At 44.0% G+C, this 18979-nt stretch overlaps 1 protein-coding gene across 6 annotated transcripts in view; it reads left to right on the top strand.

Annotated features, from left to right (window-relative positions):
• Window positions 1-18979, top strand: part of GARNL3 (GTPase activating Rap/RanGAP domain like 3) — a 169437-nt gene that overhangs the window by 20373 nt on the left and 130085 nt on the right. The window lies entirely within an intron of this gene.

The raw sequence follows: 18979 nt of genomic DNA, 5'->3' as shown, positions 1-18979 counted from the left end.
AAAAACATTCCAATGTAATACAAAATAAATTTTAATAATAACTAGAATAGAATTAATACATCAGTAGACTCTAAGGCCTATAGGGTGGTAACTGTGTTTTTATATTTACTCCTGAATCCCCAGGCCTTTGTTATGGTGTATGATAATACTCGGATAAGTGAATAAGTAAATGAATAAAGATGATACAAGAGAGGGGTACTTAGCTTTCCAGGGGGAATCAAAGGCAGCCAGATGCAACAACACGATTGACTTCAAAACAAATGAGATGCTTCATCAATTCAATGCAACAAATATTTGTATGCTTACTTACTGTACCCAGTGCTTTTGTGAAGCGAGTTCCTAGATAGGGACATGGATCAGAATCACCAGTGGGACTTTAAAAGTCATTTATGCCTGAGACCTGCCCCTTGAGATTCTGATTCAGTGGATCTGAAGTGGGTGAAGGAAGACACTTTGTCTGCCCTCAAGGAACTCCCTACTTATCCAGGGAGACAGACAAGTCACCAGGTCATGCCAGTGATGCTGGAGAAGCAGCGTGAATAACGTGCTAAAGGAAACCATCACCTGCTGGAGGACAGGGAAGAGAAGGGATAACAGTTGAGCTTGGCCTTGTAGGATGAGCATTGATGAGGCAAGAGAGAGGGAAGAAGACCTCTTTAAAACGAGGATGCCACAAAGCAAAGGCTCACATGCATGAGGCTGTGTTGATACGCAGTAAACCAACAGTTCTTAACCCGGGTTGCACGTGAAAATTACCCAGGGTAGCTTTAAAAACATAGAAGTCTGCCCTGCCCCTCCAAAATTCTGAGGTCTAGGGTGGGACACAAGAACTCGTATTTTTACAAAGCTCCCCAGGTGATTCTGACGTGTGGTAGACGTTGAAAAACGCTGCTTTTAAGAAATGTAACCGCAAATAAGTAAATACAAAATAATTATGAAGCACCTTATATGCCTAGCTCAGGGGCCTGAACCTTACATCTTAAGCAATGGGCACCATTGACAGCTTTTATGCACTTAAGAAGTGATGCAGTTTGGAATGTAAACAGGTCACATCGTTTAAATAAAATCGTGATGGTCAGTTCTGTGGTGGATTCTTAAGGGAAACTAGCGAAGCCAGGAGTCACTGTTGGCTTTTCAGAGCTTCCGCACCTTCCAGAAACTGCCTCTTAGGTGAATAAGATATTGAATGTCTCCTTGATCTGAAATGGGAATTTCAAATTTCAGGCGATACTGAATTATCAGAGCTACATGGACCCGGTAGTCTCGCGGGTCCTCGGTGGCCCCAGCCCACTGCCGAGGAGGGGAGGGAACCCAGGGTGTCAGCTCCAAAGGTGGGGCGGGTGGGTAGCCCCGTCTTCCCACTTTATCACTAATTAGGAGAAGGAATTTGTGTCCGGGGGGGTTTGGAGATAACCCGGGGACGCTCAGCGCTGGAGCTTGGAGCAGGAGTTAAAGTCCCAGCAATGCAGCTAGCCCGCGTTGCCTCCTTTCCAGACTGCAAGGCCCACAGTGCACCGCGCGGATGACGTGTAACAGGGGCGGGCGGGACCGCTGGAGAGCCTATGAGCACAGCGGAAGCACCCCGAGGGGCCGCCTTCCGGCCCTATTGGTGAATCCGATCAGGGGTGAGACCGAGCCCTGGTGATTGGCGGCCGGAGGGATGGCAAAGCGCCACGCGCACGGGGTGGGGGCTGCGGGACTGCGATTGCTGCCGGGTAGGACCAAGTAGTGTGCACACCTCCGTCCTTAGGAAGGAGCCCAGCGGCAGATTCTGGACTTGCGCGGCCTCACCCGCTTATCTCACCCAGCGGCATGTAGAAATGGGTGGAGTCAGGCCTTGCTCTGGACCCCAGACTTAGGGGCCGGACTTGAAACCAAATTGCAAGGCAGCCAGAGATTGGGTTCCCTGGAAAGATGTGTCTTTAAGAACCACTACCATTTTGTGGGCCTTCTGTTCATTAACTCCTTCATTGAACAAATATTTATTGATCACCTGTGTACCAGGCACCTTACCCAAGCATCCTAAATGCATTTTCTCATTTATTCACAAAACCCCAATGAGATAGGTGCTGTTATCTCCACTTTACAAGTAAGGGTGCAGAGGCCCAGCCTTTTCTGGGACACACAGCTTGGAAGTGACAGAACAGGGATTGTACTTCGGTCTGTCTGGTCCAGTGCCCATCTCTTAACCTCAGCACACTCAGGCGTGCAATCAAGAGAAAAATATTTATGGGATGGCAGCATCCACAGGGCTTCTCGTTGCTGTCCAGTGAAGTATATATAACAACAGTCCAGTGCAGAACACCAATGAAGTTGACCAAGCACCAAGTTGGGTCTTACACTAGGTACCACAGTACCTCAAAGACCTACTTTGAAGTTGGTGCTTCTTAGGGAGTGGTGGGCAATGAGCCTGTAAAGGGAGACAGAAATCAACCCATTGGGGAGTGGGAGCCATTGGTCTTGACTCTCTAGAAGGTGGCATAGCATGCTCAGATTTGAAAGTTGGAAAGATAATTGGCATCAGTAGGCAACCGGATTTCAGTAGGATGAGGCTGGTGGCAGGAAGACCTATCAGAGCAGAAGATATGAAGGTAGATGTTAAGAGTTCTGATGAGCAACAGGAATGATGGGATTGATTTGGGAAGTATTTTGAGAAAGATTAGAGTGGATCTGGTAAGCGTGTGGGTTGTGGGGTGAGGAAGTGAGGCTCAAAGCTTCAACTCAGGGAGCTAAGTAGTTGGTGTTGTCATTAATAAGAGGGCACTGAGATGAGAAAGCACAAAATATAAGATAGAATAAAGCAAAGATCATGTAGAAAATGATATCAGGGGCCAGGAACAGTGGCTCATGCCCTTAATCCCAGCACTTTTTTTTTTTTTTTTTTTTTTTTTTTTTTTTTTTTGAGACGGAGTCTCACTCTGTCGCCCAGGCTGGAGTGCAGTGGCGCAATCTCGGCTCACTGCAAGCTCCGCCTCCCGGGTTCACGCCATTCTCCTGCCTCAGCCTCTCCGAGTAGCTGGGACTACAGGCGCCCGCCACCACGCCCGGCTAATTTTTTGTATTTTTAGTAGAGACGGGGTTTCACCGTGGTCTCGATCTCCTGACCTCGTGATCCGCCCGCCTCGGCCTCCCAAAGTGCTGGGATTACAAGCGTGAGCCACCGCGCCCGGCAATCCCAGCACTTTGAGAGGCCAAGGTGGGTGGATCATCTGAGGTCAGGAGTTCGAGACCAGCCTGGCCAACAAGGTGAAACCCCGTCTCTACTAAAAGTACAAAAAATCAGCCAGGTAGGGTGACACGCGCCTGTAGTCCCAGCTACGTGGGAGGCTGAGGCAGGAGAATCACTTTAGCCCAGGAGGCAGAGGTTGCAGTGATCCGAGATTGCATCACAGCACTCCAGCCTGGGCAACAGAGTGAGACTCTGTCTCAAAAAAAAAAAAAAATTTGCTGTCAGGGCTGAAGAAGGGTACAGTAACATCTTCGGGAACAGGAGGCACTTAGGAAAGTCTTCTTGGAGAGAAGGTGAAATGGACCTTGAGAAAGGAGTAGACCTTCCTTCTTTTTTTTTTGCATCAATTTTAATAGGCAAAGATTGGGGAGGAGAGGATTCTAGATGGTGAGATTGGCATGGCAAAGGCACAAAGCAGGGACACTCAGCGCATTTTTGAGGAATAACAGCTGTCTTAGTTTGCCTCTTGTGTGGTGAAGTAGTGAAAGTCTGGAAAGTCAAATTGAGGGACATATTGTGCAAGATGTTGTACTGAATCCTGGAGTCATTGGGAGGTGCTGAATGGCTTTTGAGACAGGCAAGTGGTGGTTTGATGTCTGCTTTAGAAAATTAGTTTCACTGTTGTGTACACTGAAGAGCCCAGTTACGGGCTGGACTAGTGAGGGGCTTCTTGGTCATAAGTGACAGAAACCCAACTCAAATTAGCTTAGGCCAAAAAGAGAATGTATGGGTTCATGGAACCCAAACTAAGAAAAGGGACGGATCTGGCTTCAGGGCTGATTAGATCCAGGGCCTCAATGCTGTCAAGTCAGATGGTTGTCTCCTATTCCTTCACCTCCTTTTCTCCCTTTCCCCGTGCTTCTTGATGCCTGCCAGCCTCCCTGTCTCCTACTGTCCATATTTTACTTTTTGATCTTTTGAGCAAAGTTGCCATGTGTTTGAGTTTGTCACCAAGGCATTTAACAAATATTAGGCAATTTTGTTATTTAGATATTTTTTAAAATTTTATTTTTTATTATTTGTTTTTAGTTTTGTGGGTACATAGTAGGTGTATATATTTATGGGATACCTGGGATATTTTGATACAGTTATGTAATGTGTTATAATCACATCAGGGTAATTGGGGTATCCCTCGCCTTAAGCATTTATTCTTTGTGTTACAAATAACCCAATTATACTCTTTTAGTTATTTAAAAATATACAGTTAAATTATTTTTTACTATAGTCACCTTGTTGTGCTAGCAAATACTAGGTCTTACTCATCCTTTCTATTTTTTTGTACTCATTAATTAAAGCTTCCCACTACCCCCTGTCCCCTACTATCCTTCCCAGCGTCTGGTAGCCCTCCTCCTACTCTCTATCTCCGTGAGTTCTATTATTTTAATATTTAGTTCCACAAATAAGTAAAAACATGTGAAGTTTGTATTTAGACCCTTTTTAATAGCTTTCAGAAGCTTTGAAATACCTAGTTTGCTCCTAAGTGTAGAGCTACTGTATTTTAAAACAAGTGCCAGAAAGTAAGCTTTTAGTTTACTGTTAGGAGGAATTCTATTCCCCTGCCCTTGCGTTTCCATGAGAAACTTCTGCTTTACTCCCATGGAGGAGAGAGGTTGGAAGGGTGGCTGACTTGTCCCCTGCCCCCTTTCCTCTCTCCCTTTTGGGATCTGGTTGCCCACAGAGCTTGTGTGTTACCTCGCCTCCTATTTCTATGTGGGAAAATACACCCGAGTCTTCTAGAGGTAGGCGTGGGGGCCCATCTGTTTCCATTCCCCTGTTGGAGCTTGACAGTCCTGAGACTATTTCCTTTGCAGCCAACTTGGCAGGTGTCTGCCTGTCTGCAGATCAGAGTCTCCCACAGGAGGGTTGCCCCAGGGTCTAAACTTGTGGGAAGTAGTAGGAAACCCATTTGCTTTTGAACTCAGCTTTGTTTGTCAATGAAACACTGACAGCAAGGAAATGTCTTATTTTCTTTTTCTTTTTTCTTTCTTTTTTTTTTTTTTTTTTTTTGAGACAGGGTCTCACTCCATTGTCCAAGCTGGAGTGCAGTGGTGTGATCTCGGTTCATTGCAGCCTCCATTTCCTGGGCTCAAGTGATCCTCCTACCTCAGCCTCCTGATTAGCTAGGACCACAGGTGTACGCCACCATGCCCAGTTAATGTTTTTGTATTTTTGGTAGAGACATGGTTTCGCCATGTTGCCCGGGCTGGTCTTGAACTCCTGAACTCAAAGAGATCTGCCTGCCTCAGCCTCCCAAAGTGCTTGGATTACAGGAATGAGCCACCGCGCCTGGCCAGTATTTTGTTTTTCATTTGCCTGACTCCTGTCACTAATTCCCAACTAATTCCAAAAAGGCAAGAAAGGGTTTGTTTATTAATAAGTTCCCAAAGCTCCAGCGACAATGAGACAGGTGAGGATTTTTGGGCTGGGTTTTCTTTTTTATTTCCTTTTTCTTCCCTGTCTTAATAGAGTACCTGGCGTGTAAAAAGTGCTTACTATTTGTTGTGTGTAAGTTAAGGGTACTAGAGTAGAGATGCCAGTTAGAAGGCCTCTGTAGCAGTGAAGATCTGAGCTAAAGTAAAGAAAGTAAAAATGGAAAGGGGAGAAGGGGCAAGAAACTATGACAGGGTGGAATTCTACTAGTATTCTCGTGTGAAAAATGGCATATACAATATTATGGACCAGGTGCAGTGGCTCACATCTCTAATCCCAGCACTTTGCGAGGCTGAGGTGGGTGGATCACTTGAGCCCAGGAGTTCAAGACCAGCCTGGGCAACATGCTCTAACCCCATCTCTACCAAAGATTCAGGAAAATTAGCTGGGCATGGTGGTGTGTGCCTGTGGTCTCAGCCACCTGGGAGGCTGAGGTGGGAGGATCACCTGAGCCCAGGAAGTTGAGGCTGCAGTGAGCCGTGATTGTGTCACTGCACTTCTGCCTGGGTAATAGAGTGAGAACTTGTCTTAAAATAAATAAATAAATAAATAAATAAATAAATAAATAAATAAATAAAAGATTATGCATTGCAGCATCATTATTGAAAACCATTTAACTAGGGGCTTGGTTAAGTAAAATATGGTATGTCTACTCAATATAAGAAAGAATACAAGAGGCCCAGGTGTGGTGGCTCATGCCTGTAATCCCAGCACTTTGGGAGGCTGAGGTGGGTGGATGACCTGAGGTCAGCAGTTCGAGACCAGCCTGGCCAACATGGTGAAACCCTGTCTCTACTAAAAATACAAAAAATTAGCCAGACGTGGTGGCAGACGCCTGTAATCCCAGCTACTCGGGAGGCTGAGGCAGGAGAATCACTTGAACCCAGGAGGCAGAGGTTGCAGGGAGCCGAGATCGCGCCTTTGGGCGCTAGCCTGGGCAACAAGAGTGAAACTCTGTCTGAAAAAAAAAAGAAAGAATACAAGAGCTTTTTTGTTATTGATTTGGAAGGATTGCTGAGATACATTAAATGAAAAGAACAAGGAGTAGGATTGTGTGTAGTGTGCTACCATTACACAAAAAAGGGGAAAGGGGAAGATGTATTTCTTTTTCTTTTAAATACATACAATACCTCTGGGAGTTGTACAAGAAAAAATAAAGGTTGCCTGTGGGGAGAGGAAATGGGGGCTGGGAGGCAGAAGATGGGGAGACTTTTTCCTGTACAGCCTTGTGTACTCTGAGTTTTGAACCAACTGAATGTGTTATATCTTTAAATAATAAAATACAAATACATAGATACAGTCATACATGTTTCAAAAGCAACGTGATGGTGGGAGCAGTAGCAGGCCTGGTGACTGATTAGATGTGGGAGGTGAGAGAAGACATGGGAGATGACTCTGAACTTTGTAGCTTGAGTGACTGGTAAGAGGGCAGCCCCTCTGCTAACAGAGTCAGGAATGCAGGAGTGGCAGTAAGTCTGATTAGGGGCACATGATATTTTGGGGGCTGCTGGGGTATCCATGGAACCATGTTCAGTATTTTGAAGTCTGAGTCTGCAGTTGGGGAGAAAGATTCGAGTTGGAGGTTTGGTTTGGAGAGTCATTAGAACAGAGCTAATATGTGAAGACTCAGGCACCGTCAAGATTTTCAGGGAGGGAGGTGGACTGAATTGAAGGGAGAGGGATGTGGATCTTCACCATTCAAGGTGACACAGAGTTAAGGATGCTGCTCCTAGACTGCAAGCACAGAACCGAACTCGTTTGTTGCTGCTTCTTGTGCCCTAAGAACAGGGAGGAGGATGGTCTCGCTCCCTGCCAGGACGTCCTGGCCCTTTTCTGGATGCCCTGCTCACTGTTGAGCTCAGCATCCCCTGCAGGAATAACTGCTAAAAGTAATCATTTTTCCTCAAGGAGGTTATGCCATTACTAAGAATTCTATTCCTTTGACTATTCCAGTCTTCAGGTCTTTCAACTTTCATGTTCCTCAAGGACCAGTAACCCATTTTTGGTGCTAACCTTATCTCAAAGTACAGTACAGCACACCATAAGGGCACACTATAAATAGGGATTAGATAGTATTACTATTTTTAATCAGTGCTTTTAAGAGGCAAAAGGCAATTGTTTGGGCTGCCCTGCCCTAAATTCACCTTAGCCAGCACTCATTTTTATAAATCTAATTTCGTCCTTAGAAACAGGCTGGTTGTTTTCTTGTCATCTCCTATAGTAATAAAGGTTCTTAGTTCAAATACTTTTGCTTCCTATATTTCCATGAGTTTGGCTTATCTATTATTCTGCTTTCTTTGAAGAACATCCCCCCTTCCCTCATCACTCAATCACCATTGATTTCATAATTTTTTTTTCAGGAGAGTATCTCAGAATCAGAGCAGCTTAGTGAAGTAAACATTTTAGAAAATCTTTCAAAAATATAGTTTGACCTTAAAAGCACAGAGTAAGCTGCTTTTCTTCCACTACGTGGTCTGAATGTGCCTGAAGACAAACAGAGCACAGATAACATGGAGTGGACCTAAATTAGTCCAGAAATTTGGAATACAGTATGGAGACCATTTGAAAAGTAGCTCTGTGCCTCCCGATCCCTTAAGGCAAAATTCGTGTCAGTTCCACAACATTTTTTTTTTTTTTTTTTGAGACGGAGTCTCGCTCTGTCGCCCAGGCTGGAGTGCAGTGGCGCAATCTCGGCTCACTGCAAGCTCCGCCTCCCAGGTTCACGCCATTCTCCTGCCTCAGCCTCTCCGAGTAGCTGGGACTACAGGCGCCCGCCACCACGCCCGGCTAATTTTTTGTATTTTTAGTAGAGACGAGGTTTCACCGTGGTCTCGATCTCCTGACCTCATGATCCGCACGCCTCGGCCTCCCAAAGTGCTGGGATTACAAGCGTGAGCCACCGCGCCCGGCCCCACAACATTTATTTTTATGTTTGAGACTAAGAATTTCTCACATATTGGTATTGGCAATGAAAGGGATCAAAATATGCCACCCCAAAATACACCACTTTGGCAAAAGGATTATTTTGAGCTGAAGGCAGTTGAAAAAAAGCAGACACAGGAAGAACTCTCTGCCCTTTTTCTATCTGCCTAAAAGCAGGGCATAAATTTCCCCTTGTGAAGATGCTCCCTCCCCTTAACTGCACCAAGAGGAGAACAACACTTATCACCAGAGATGGAGATAGAGATGAGACAAACTCTACTAAATAATATTTAACTACTGTTAGTTTCTCCCACATATAGCTTCCAATAAGTTGCCAGCCCTAGAAACCCCAAACCCTTTTTCCTTTGTCTAGTCATTTCTCCCAAATTTATCGCCCTTTGTCAAAATAGCATATAAGCCCCCCAGTGTAAGTGCCTTTTTGGATTTTTATTTGTTTTCTGTGGAACCTCCCTGCATGTAAAATTAAACATAAAAAACACTTGTATACTTTTTCTCCTGTCAATCTGTCTTTTTCCAGTTAAATTTGCAGGCCTCAGGGAAAGAACTAAGAGGGTAGAGGAAGTTTTTCTTCTCTCATGGTTATGTTCCTAAAGCAACAAAATTGTAGACTACAGCAAATTCTGGCTTGCTCCCAGCCACCTACAGAGACCTTTTTTCTTCTCTGTTGTTGATGAGAAGCATGGATACACAGCCTGTTTATTCAAATATTTATTGTGTAAGCTGGACACCACAATAAGTGCTTCATATGTCTTTTTTCGTTAAATCCGATGGGAAGACACTATGATGATAAATATTTGTTGAGTTAATTCATTAATCAAACCAACAAACCCCATTGTATAGTTGTAGGAACTGAGGTCCATGAAGGCGATGTTTGTTGCCTAAGATCAAGCAGTGAGTTAGTGGTGAGTCAGACAGGGCTAAGTAGATACCAAGCAACATTTACGCACATATAATTTCTCTACACATGTAGATATTTATTTAAGTTTAAGTTCAGAGTTCTATATTTTCTGTATGTAATCTTTGTTTTGGAATTTTTTGTTAAGCTGTAATTTACATGCAGTAAAATGCAGATATCTTAAATATACAGTGGGATGAATTTTGACAGTTGTAGCTGATTGATTTTTTAATGTTATGGTGCCAGTCAGTTCCACTTAATTGCATTATCTATGTATTGAGAAACATCAATCTCTAGACATGGGGAATGTCATCGTGAACTGACAGCTAGTGAGCCATGTCACAATTTATTCATTGTGATTGCTCCCACAGTATTTTCTTTGTTCACTTACATTAGTGGCATTGTATTAACCTCTGAAATGAATTTTTTTAGATGAACCTGAGGCAAAATTTATAGCATTTTTATGTCTGACTCAAAAACAAATTTCATGAATATGCTGTATAAGGCAGTTCACTTCAGCTGTTAGTGGGATTGTGAGCCAAGGGATTGTCTCATGGGCCTGACCCTACAGAAAGTTATGAACTGGTCTGTGTGTTTGCCTTGTCCCTTCTTTAGACACTTCCCCAGTATAGCTGGCCTCACCCTCCCCTGTTACTCCCAGCCTCCTTTACAGAAGGAAAAAAACCAAGGGGGCATGATGGCTGTCCTCAGATATTTGAGATATTTGAAGGGCTTTCCTATACAAGTGATTTTAACTTGTTTTATATGGCCCCAAAGGACTGGCTGGCTTGCTTGCATTCATTCACTCTTTCATTTAACAAAACCCTACTAAGAACTAAGTCTGTTCCAGATAGTATGTTAGGTGGTTAGGCTCAGTACTGAAAACAGGGAACCCATTGTGAAGCTTAAATTGTAGGTGGGGAGGCGGGTGTTAATCAGATTCCCTCTTTGTAATTCCCAGTTTGGGAGGGAGATTCAGGAAGAAGGAGGAGTTTGGAGGGAGCATTCTAGGTGGTAAGGGCAGCTCAGCAAATGGAAGGGAATAGGAGAAAGGCAGTATGGCTGGAGTGCCGAGCGGGGAGTGGTGCCAGACTAGGCAGGTGGTTGGGGGTGTGGGAGTGATGGTGAGGAAGTTAAGAAAAGATGAAGGGTGTAGGTGTAGGACCAGCTGGTGGAGATAAAGGTGTGATGGATTTCAACTCAATATAGAAAAATCTGTTTAACAGGAATAAGGGAGGACCTGGGTTGTGGGGGTGTTTCTTATCACTGAGAGTGTGCCAGTAGAGACTGGATGGCTATTTTTCAAGTATCTGGTAAAGGACACACAATTGCAGATAAAAGATTAGACACTATAAGGTCCTTAAGTCTCTGGACCTGGAAGTCTCTGAAGTCTCTTCTAATCCAGTGAAAGAGACAGAGATGAGATGGCTTCATGGGATTTTGTAGAGAAGATACCTTTCATTGGCATCTGGTGGGTGGGAAATGAGTTGGTTAGCATCTCTCAGGGTAACTGTAACAAAATCACCTATTAAATGTATTTTAGTTTAAAACTTAGGTGCTTGGATCCCATTCCTGAAGATTCTAATTGAGGAGGTCTGGGGTAGGAACTGGACATTTACTTATTTAGATGAAAAAATTATAAAGCAAACTTTAAAACTTTTGCATGGAACAATAGAGACTCTTCAGGAAATCATGATGGTGAAGGATTTCTTAAGTGGGAAAAACAAAGACCATAAAAGAAAATATTGAAAATGTCTGCATTAGAATTTGAAAACTTATGCATGATCAAAGATATCAGAAACAAAATTTAAAAAGAAAAACAACTATCTGGAAGAAGACATCTGTAATTTGTTAACAAAAAAAGGGTTAGTATTTGGAATATACAAATAATATCTACCAATTCTCACACCTGTAATCCCAGCACTTTGGGAGGCCAAAGCAGGCGGATGACTTGAGATCAGGAGTTTGAGACCAGCCTGGCCAACATGGTGAAACCCCATCTCTACTAAAAATACAAAAATTAACCAGATGTGGTGGCACGTGCCTGTAATCCCAGCCACTCGGGAGGCAGAGGCAGGAGAATCGCTTGAACCTGGGAGGTGGAGGTTACAATGAGCCAAGATTGCGCCACTGCACTCCAGCCTGGGTGACAGAGCGAGATTCTGTCTCAAAAAAAAAAAAAAAAATCTACCAATTAATTGGAAAAAAACCAACAACATACAAAAAAGGAGGGGGCAAAAGATTTGGAATAGGCAAATCATGGAAAAGGTAGCCCAAAAGGCCAATAAGCAAAGAGAAAGATGTTCAAGCTCTTGAGCTATCAGAGGAATGCAAATTAAAGCCGTACCTCAGTGAGATACCATTTCATACTCTTCAGACTGGCAAAAACTAACGTCTGACCATCCCAAGTGTTGGCTAGACTGTGGAGCAACTAGAATGCATATGCTGCTGCTCATGAGTGGGTAAATTGGCATACTCACTTTGGAAAGCAAATGTGACACTGTGTAGAAAAAATAAGAGTGCACACATCATGACCTTGCAGCTTCACTCCTGGGTATGGAATCTAGGGATATGATTGCACTGGTATTCAAGGTGGCGTGTAAAAGGATGTTCATTACAGCTTTATTTAAACATTGGAAACAACCAAAATGTCCAACAATATGAGAATGGAGGATATTGATGCAGCAGGATATCATGTAGCAGCTAAAGTGGGTGGGTTAGAGTTACAGGCATCACCATGAACAAATCTCAAGAGCAAATTGTTCAGCCAGATGAGCTTGTTGCAGGAAGATATGCACGGTGTAGTATTTACTTGTGTAAATTTTTAAAACATGCTAAACAATGCAGTATATTGGAAATGAATAAGTACATAGTATAAATATAAAACTATGAGCAGGCAGTATAAGCCCAATTAGTGATTGTTTCAGGGGAGGGAGAGATGTAAATGGGGTCAGGGAGAGGTACACGGGGGTTTTAAGTATATCTGTAATGTTCATTATATTATTCTTCATTATTCTGTATCTTGAAATATTTGATAATAGAACAAGTTAGAGACAAAATTCCAGGTGATTCTGATACATAGCTAGGTTTGAGAACCAAGATCTACAATCAGTGCTTCTCAGATTTCAATGTGCATATGAATCCCAGGGAAATCTTGTTAAAATGCTGATTCTGTTTCTTAGGTCTGGAGTGGGTCCTGGACATTGCATTTCTCACCAGCTCATATCAAAAGACCACACTGAGCAGCAGAATCACAATGACCTTGGTGTTCTCTAGGAATCTCGCTACCTAGGGACTGTGCAGAAACACCTGTTCCAAATAGTAGGCATCCCTTGAAGGTCTGGGCACAGCTGGGGGCAGATCTTGTGAATCCCAGCGGGGAAGCCTTATGAACCTGGAGAGACAGACTTTCAAGGGATTTCCCCAAAGAGGTAGATCTGCAGGTGGTTAAGGGAGGTATGCCACAACATATGTTGTCTACTGAATTATTTTCCTTGTATTAAGTTTCCGTTTAATACAATTTGGTCATGCATTTATAGATCCCACATGGAGTGATGTTTCCCAAACTAAATTATACTCTGGGCTGGAAAACCTTCAAGTCTTGACCTTACAGGAAAAGAGAAGCCAAGGTCGCTGTCACTGAAGAGTTAAGAAAGGAGGGAGCAGGTGTGCAAAACATCGTACTTCACAGGAACCACTTAGTAATGTTTCCCAGGTTTCTGGATGATGGGTCTTGAGCTGAGAAGAGTGTGACAGACCTCCCCGGCTTCTGCTGTGGGCACCCACACCCGAAGACTGCATATGCTACTGACGAAGGGGATAAAAAGAGGCTGTTTTACAGTTTGCCAGATTTGCTATATACATATTATGCTTTGCTTGCACAATATTTTTGTTCCTGTGAAGTCCTGTGTACTTTGTATCTTTCTTTCCCACTGCACTGTAAGCTGTATGAGATCAGGGACCACATATCTCAGGTTCAGCACCTGGCACAGTGCCTAGTACCTTGCAGGTACTCAGTAACCGTTTATTAAGTGAGTGAAAGAATTTTCACTCAGATACAATATTTTAAATTAAACTTTTTTTTTTTTTTTTTTGAGGCGGAGTCTCGCTCTGTCACCCAGGCTGGAGTGCAGTGGCGCAATCTCGGCTCACTGCAAGCTCTGCCTCCCGGGTTCTGGCCATTCTCCTGCCTCAGCCTCTCCGAGTAGCTGGGACTACAGGCGCCCGCCACCATGCCCGGCTAATTTTTTTGTTGTTGTTGTATTTTTAGTAGAGATGGGGTTTCACCGTGGTCTCGATCTCCTGACCTCGTGATCCGCCCGCCTCGGCCTCCCAAAGTGCTGGGATTACAAGCGTGAGCCACCGCGCCCGGCCTAAACTTTTTATTTTGAGATAATTATAGATTCATGTGGAGTGGTAAGAAATAACACAGACATCTCATGTACCCTTTACCAGGTTTCCCCCAGGGGCAGCATCTTGTGTAACTATAGTAACTATAGTACTGTATTGCAAGCAGGAAATTGACATTGATATAGTCCACTGGTTTAGATTTGCCCAGTTTTACATGCAGTTTTATTACATGTGTAGGTTCCTGTATCTACCTGTATTCACAGACAAGATACAGAACAGTTCCATCCCCAAAGGCTCTCTCATGTTGCCCTTTTATAACCACACCTCCCTCCATCCTCCCTCTATAATTTGGTCATTTCAAGAATGAATCACACAATTTGTAACCTTTTGGGATTGACATTTTCCATTCAGCATAATTCCCTGGAGATTAATCCAAGTTGTTGCATACATCAGTAGTTTGTTCCTTTTAATTACTCAGTAATATTCTGTGGTGTGGATGTACCACAGTTTGTTTGACTGTTTGCCCTTTGAAGGACATCTAAGTGGTTTCCAGTTTTTGACTGTTATCAGTAAAGCTGCTTTGAACATTTTTGTGCAGGGTGTTGACCATACATTTTCATTTTTCTGGGATAAATGCCCAACAGTGCAATTGCTGGGTCACATGGTAACTGCATATTTCACTTATAAGAAACCGCCAAACTGTTTTCTGAAGAGGCTTAGCTTAAAATTTTATAGTCCCACCTGCAATGGATGACTGGTCCAGCTTCTCCACTTCCTTGCCAGCATTTGGTATGGTTACTATTTTTTATTTTAGAGATATGATAGTAAAGGCACTGATAGAGATCGTTATTGAAAAGAATCTTGCCGTGAATTGCCACAAGTCTTTATTAATGCTAGTGAACCACATAAATTTCAGGGGCACATGTCTGCATCAGAAACTTAGTGGACACACCGATTCTGTAGGAGGTGTGCTTTCCAGAATTAGAGAAAAGATAAGTAGAATGAGAAAGATGACTGAAAAACGGTAAACAGTAGCTTCAAATGTACTTGAAAGTGTGTCTGAGAATGTATACTGGCAGTTGTTGGGGGGTGCAGGGAGAAGAGAAAGGGAAAGGAACCCACCTGTGTTCAAGTAGAGCAAATCTAGTAATTTATTCACAATTAATTTATTCAGCAAATATTTATCAAGTGGCCTGTTATGAACCAGGAACTCTATAAGGTGCATCAGGGCATGGTGATGGCCAAGACAGGTAAGATCCATGACAGTTAGAATAACTAGCATTTATTTAGTAGCTACTGTGTGCCATATGATCTCTTTCAGTCCTCCCATGGAGACAGATACTGTTTTAACCCGCTGTTGCAATGAGGAAACAGGTTCAGAGAGGATAAGTAACTTGTCTGAAGTCACAGTGGTCATGTGTGATGGAGCTGAAATTCAAATCCAGGAGTATCTAACCACTTTATGGTTGGTGGATCTTGCTAAGGGATGGTAAACTTAAGATCCTGGTACAAGGAACACATGGTATTGTACCCCCAGAAATACAACAGGGGAGCAGGGAGCTGTCTGGAGAGTTAGAAGAATCAAAGTGCCCTGATTTCCTGGGTCCCCTTTTGTTTTGGCAATCTTTCTGCTTACTTCCTGTGTCGTATGTCTCAAAGGCCTTCAAGAAGACAGAATTGTTCCATTTCATTATTAGAAGTTAATGTGGGCCAGGTGCAGTGGCTCATGCCTGTAATCCCAACACTTTAGGAGGCCGAGGCAGATGGATTGCTTGAGCCCAGGAGTTTGAGACCAACCTGGACAGCATGGCAAAATCCTATCTCTACAAAAATATGAAAATTAGCCAGGTGTGGTGGTGCATGCCTGTAGTCCCAGCTACTTGAGAGGCTAAGGTGGGAGGATTGCTTGAACCTGGGAGTTCGAGGCTGCAGTGAGCTGTGATGCTGCCACTGCACTCCAGCCTGGGCCAAAGAGTGAGACCCTGTCTCAAAAGAAAAAAAGAAAAGAAATTAATGTCATCGCATCCCTGCTTTTCTGTGGCACTTATCTTCAGGAGGAGAGACAGCTGGTCCCTTCTGTGCAAGAAGCTATTCTAGCACCTGTTGTTAGGAGGCCCTGGGCTCCCTACAAGCCTAAAACTACAGTCTGGCACATGGTTTAGATTCTCTGTCCCTCAATAAGGAGAATCCCTTCCATCTGTTTCTTACTGTCTGCCTATCGTGGAGCAGGGGCTGAGGCCTTTTCCTAGAGCTCCTGACTGTTGGTAGGCTTCTGAACAATTGCCTGTTACTTCTCACAAATTCTCTCTACTGATCTAGGAAGAGTCTCCCTTGTCACTGTTGCCCTTACCTCTTCCACCAGGCCTGGACACTGCTGAGGCCTGGCCTTGCGGGGTCTGTTGTGAGGTCAGCACTAATCTCAGTGTCAGTTGGGTGATGACCTGGATCTCTGAGTTTGGCTTGCCCTTGGGGGCTGGCTGACTCCTTTTCTTTCCTTATCAGTTTTAAGAACTCTTGACTCTTTGGAGGAGGTTGTCCTGCTTTCCAGGAATGTGACTTACATCATGGAAATCTGTCTAGCTTCTACGTGGAGCTGGAAATCTTTGCTCTCATCCCAGGCCATATTTAGAGATTTAACATGTAGGTCCTCAGCTCTGTTCATGCCTGCGAAGTGTGATTCAGCATCCTCACATGTTAAATTGCCAAAGCAGAAGGGTTTATATTTAGAGCCTGGACCACGTTGCCTGTGGGAAACTTGAAGTTCCTTTTGGTACTTGCCTTGTTTAGGTCACTTCCTCTAGCCAGGTTTCAAAGTCTCTTCCCCTTGTCATGGCAACAGGGGGTCCCAGGTATTTTCTAGGTGAGGTCAAACTGCTAGGCCAACGCTTTTAGGGAGGAGATGTAGTGCTGAAGCATGATGCCATCCTCAGCGCTGCCCTGGGAAGCCTGCTGCTTGGCCCTGGGTCTCCCTTACTGCTACCTGGGGATAAAAGGCAAAGCATTTTATTTAAAATTATTTTAAAATTTAGTAATCATTTATGCTAACTTTCCAGGTCCCTTTCTAAAAACCTGAGAGGAATTCATATTACTAATAAGAGCTGGCTGGATGTGGTGGCTCATACCTGTAATCCCAGCACTTTGGAAAACTGAGGTGGGAGGATCACTTGAGGCCAGAGTTCGAGACCAGCCATGGAAACATTGTGAGACACCCCACCCATCTCTACAAAAAAAATTTTTTTTAATTAACCAGGCATGTAGTCCCATCTACTCAAGAGGCTAAGGTAGGAGGATCGATTAAACCCAGGAGTTCAAGCCTGCAGTAAGCTATGATTACACCACTGCACTCTAGCCTGGGCAACAGACATTGTGTTTAGAACCTTGCCTGCTTTTTCTTGTTTATTCTTTATAACCCTGCTAAGTAGATGATATTTTCAATTGCATTGTACAGATGAAGGAACTAATGCCCAGAGAGGTTGAGAACCCATATCTGTGACTGAAGTGCGTGCTCTGAGGGACTATATTGCATCTCCTCCCGTGGATAGAAACCTGGATTAAGTTAGCCTTGTCCTTCCTTATAAAGAGTGCTACAGAATGGTTTACAGGTTTCCCAGGATTCCTGAGTCATCTGGAAAAGGAGTATGTTTCAAAGTATTGTTTGTGGACCACCTGCATCAGAATTCCCCTGGCTGCTTGTTAAAATCACAGATTAACTGACTTACAACCTCTCGGAATAGGGCCAGGGAATCTGCATTTTTGCAAAGCTCAGACTCTAAAGTCTGAGGAACATGTCCTCTGACATGGTGTCAGAATTTTTTTCACTGACACGCTAATCAGTTTCTGGGTAGGCCTAAAACCAACAGTAGGGATTCAGGAGACTATACTACAGGGATTGGCAAACTTTTTCTTTAAAGGGTCAGTTCGTAAATAGTTTGGGCTTTGTGGGCCATATGGGTCTCTGTTGGAGCAATTCAACTCTGCTGTTGTAATCCAAAAGCAGCCATAGACAGTTCATAACCACTGGGCATGGCTATGCTCCAATAAAACTTTGCTTTCAAAAACAAGCAGTGGGCTGAATTGGGCTGTAGTTTGCCAACCCCTGATCTAGAGTCATCCTGGCCCACCAGCCCTCTGACAACCCGTGTTTGTGGAACTTATTCTTACACTACTTTCTATTACCTATGGAGAGCTGTATCAACTAAGATAAAATTGCCTAATGTAGCAGATAAACCCTGAATCCTAGTGACTTAAGGCAATAAAAGTTATTGCTCACTTATATCAGAGCCCAATGAGGCTACTCCTGGTTAGAATCTTCTATGTGGGCCGGGCGCGGTGGCTCACGCCCGTAATCCCAACACTTTGGGAGGTCAAGGCAGGCGGATCACCTGAGGTCAGGAGTTCGAGACCAGCCCGGCCAACATGGTGAAACCCCATCTCTACTAAAAATACGAAAATTAGCTGGGTGTGGTGGCGGGCACCTGTAATCCCAGCTACTTGGGAGGCTGAGGCATGAGAATTGCTTGAACCCAGGAGGTGGAGGTTGCAGTGAGCTGAGACTGCACCATTGCACTCCAGCCTGGGCAACAAGAGCAAAACTCTGTCTCAAAAAAAAAAAAAAAAAAAAAAAAAGAATCTTCTATGTGGTCATTTAAGACCCAGGCCCCTTCATATTGTGGCTGTATCCCTCTTGGGCCCCAGAGTCCTCTCCATGCAGCTGGCAGATGAGGAAAGAGACCAAGTATTATTCATGGGAAGGTTTTTTTGTTGTTGTTGGGTTTTTGTTTTTGTTTTGAGACGGAGTTTTGCTCTTGTTGCTCAGGCTGGAGTGCAATGGCACAATCTCAGCTCACCGCAACCTCTGCCTCCCGGATTCAAGTGATTCTCCTGCCTCAGCCTCCCAGTTAGCTGGGATTACAGGCATGCACCACCATGCCTGGCTAATTTTGTATTTTTTTTAGTAGAGACAGGGTTTCTCCGTGTTGGTCATGCTGGTCTCGAACTCCCAATCTCAGGTAATCTGCCCCCTTCGGCCTCCCAAAGTGCTGGGATTACAGGCGTGAGCCACCGCGCCCGGCCTTCATGGGAAGTTTTTATGGGCTGGGTCTGGTAGAGGTGCCCCTCATTTCTACCCATAT

Source organism: Symphalangus syndactylus, chromosome 3 (assembly GCF_028878055.3).
Source record: "Symphalangus syndactylus isolate Jambi chromosome 3, NHGRI_mSymSyn1-v2.1_pri, whole genome shotgun sequence".
Lineage (NCBI taxonomy): Eukaryota > Metazoa > Chordata > Mammalia > Primates > Hylobatidae > Symphalangus > Symphalangus syndactylus.
This window is presented reverse-complemented; position numbering and strand designations above follow the sequence as displayed.